The sequence below is a fragment of the Nematolebias whitei genome, chromosome 22 (genome assembly GCF_014905685.2).
Source record: "Nematolebias whitei isolate Nwh7 chromosome 22, NemWhi1, whole genome shotgun sequence".
Lineage (NCBI taxonomy): Eukaryota > Metazoa > Chordata > Actinopteri > Cyprinodontiformes > Rivulidae > Nematolebias > Nematolebias whitei.
In genome coordinates, this window is record NC_056519.1 from 2,758,634 (window position 1) to 2,761,051 (window position 2,418).

General features: G+C 46.0%; 1 protein-coding gene across 1 annotated transcript in view; it reads left to right on the forward strand.

Moving 5' to 3' along the window:
* Positions 1 to 2,418, forward strand: part of LOC119428592 (thyrotropin-releasing hormone-degrading ectoenzyme) — a 144,781-nt gene that overhangs the window by 110,406 nt on the left and 31,957 nt on the right. The window lies entirely within an intron of this gene.

Genomic DNA, 2,418 nt, shown 5'->3' on the forward strand with positions numbered 1-2,418 from the left:
TGTCCTCAACGCTTTTGTCTTTACCTGTCCTCCATGTCTCTGTCTTTCTGCAGACGCTTACGACCCGCCCCAGATCTTTCACACCTCCTCTGTCTCCTGGTCTCGTTCAGCTCCAGAGGAGGTGCAGGTCTGGGATCAGGCTCCCTCGGTGGACCCCGGGTGTTCCCTGCTGGAGAACCGCTCTTTGTGTTTTTAGTTGGTTTGGCGTCACGGCTGAGCGCGGCGGACCGGGTCAGAGTCCGGCTGAGCTGCGTTGTCAAACCGTGCGGTGGCTCGTGCTGCTCCAAACAGTTCGTCTTCCGTCCGTTATTAGTCCCTTCATGTGGGGAAGTCCCAGGAAGACGCGTGTAATAAAATCAAACCTAACTGCTGATGAGTCATAAACCCTGCAGTCCTTGACGAACACGTCCCCGGAGGAATAAAGAACGAGTCTTCATCTTTACGGCACACTGACTCCTCCAGTTGCTGCAGCTCAGGAACAAGAGACATTTTCTGCCTTCTTCTTGTCCGAGGCTGTTCATCACGCTCTTATCCCTGAGGCTTAACGAACCTTCCTCCTCCGGCTTTAAATCTACCGTACGGTTGTTGCAGATGGTTACAGTCAAACCGATGTCGCGCCATAACGGAGCAACGTCGGGCTGCTTTCATCGCCCGCTGCGGCGTGTCGGTGGCTCTTATCGTATCGCGTCTCGTGAAGCATTTCCATCCGTCTCTGCGTCTACAGGCCATGGCGGTGTGGAGTCATTTCAAGATGGCGGCCGCTGCTAACTGACACAAGCAAACGAGACGATCGGTCCAATTAATGACTGAACAGAACCGACCCTGTCCACCTGAGGAGCATCTTGGTTGGAACAGTACCAGCACAGCCCGTAGTACTGGTCTTATACTGGTTGACTTGAATCAGATCATTGGTTGTGATTTTTATGATTGATTGTAGATTAATCAACTCCAGCAGAACCGGGCTTGATCAACCGGGTCATGTCTGGACAGAGACGAGACGTTCGAGGCCTTTTCAACTTGTCCCTGTTCTCATGTCTAAAATAAGAAGCACGAATGAGGTCGGCGCGTTTTCTCCCACCAAAGGGAGCGGAGCGGCGGGACGGGGCTCCGAGAAGTTTCTCCTGTTAAAACTTTTTGTTTGAATGTGTCCTCGCCGTCCTGCTGATTATCACTTGGTTCCTGTGTTTAATGAATAAACCATCAACTCCGAGGAACGTGCGCTCTTCCATCAATATTAATAAACGCATTCTGCTGTCTGGGCTGCGTGTGATGGAGAATACGCGAATGGGTGCGTTCCCCTCCTGTCACTCCGTTATCAGATGAAATGTGTGGCTGCGAGTGGTATCGATCCACAGCTGCCTGCAGCAACAGCTGGCTGTGAGACGGGTGGAAATGGGTTTTGGCAACAATGACCCCTAATCTGAACACGCACAATCAACACAAACCTCTAATGGATTTCAGTGTAAGGCAGATTGTTTTCAACTTCTTATTTAAATCCACTCTAATTAAAATATGAATCAATTTTATCAAAACGAGTTTAATTAAAAACTGCGGGTTTTAATAGACTTGAAGAGAATTTCCCTTCAAGTACTGTTTTATTCAAGTCATTAGTCCTCAGATACAGCAAGAGGTCCGATTAAAACGAGAGCCTTGTGTTTTATTTCAAACCCTAAAGATGGATTGTTGCTTCTGCCTTTTGTCTTTACGTGGGTTTGCTAAAGATAAATAAAGCGACTAACATCCACCTCCTACTTACACTTCTGGCATATTTCACTCGCTTAGAGAAGAAAAAGTAAAAACCGTTAGCTCGAAGTGATCTTTGACCTTTCCTGGACAATAACACAATCTGCTGCTATACCAACTGACATCTCTGACAAATAAAACTCTGAATTAAAAATGTTTTGCCAAGAAATTTGGTTAAAGAAAAAAAAAGTTGAGAATTTATTAACACTTAAATGTTGCAGGTTGAAATAAATTCAGAGAAATTGTAAAATTTAAATAAAGCAAACACTTTGTCCAGACTGAGTACTTTAAACAGCTACGCTAACGGTAAATCAGTGAGCTGGATGGCAAGAAAGAAACAAAATTAAATCAACTCAACTCCTACTTAACCTAAATGGAGCAATTCTGCTGGACTAGCTGGAATTCTGTCAGGCTAACAGTAATTCTGCCAGGCTAACGGTAATTCTGTCAGGCTAAGGGTAATTCTGCCAGGCTAACAGTAATTCTGCCAGGCTAACGGTAATTTTGCCAGGCTAACGGTAATTCTGCCAAGCTAATGGTAATTCTGCCAGGCTAATGGTAATTTTGCCAGGCTAACGGTAATTTTGCCAGGCTAACGGTAATTCTGCCAGGCTAACGGTAATTATGCCAGGCTAACGGTAATTCTGTCAGGCTAAGGGTAATTCTGCCTGCCAG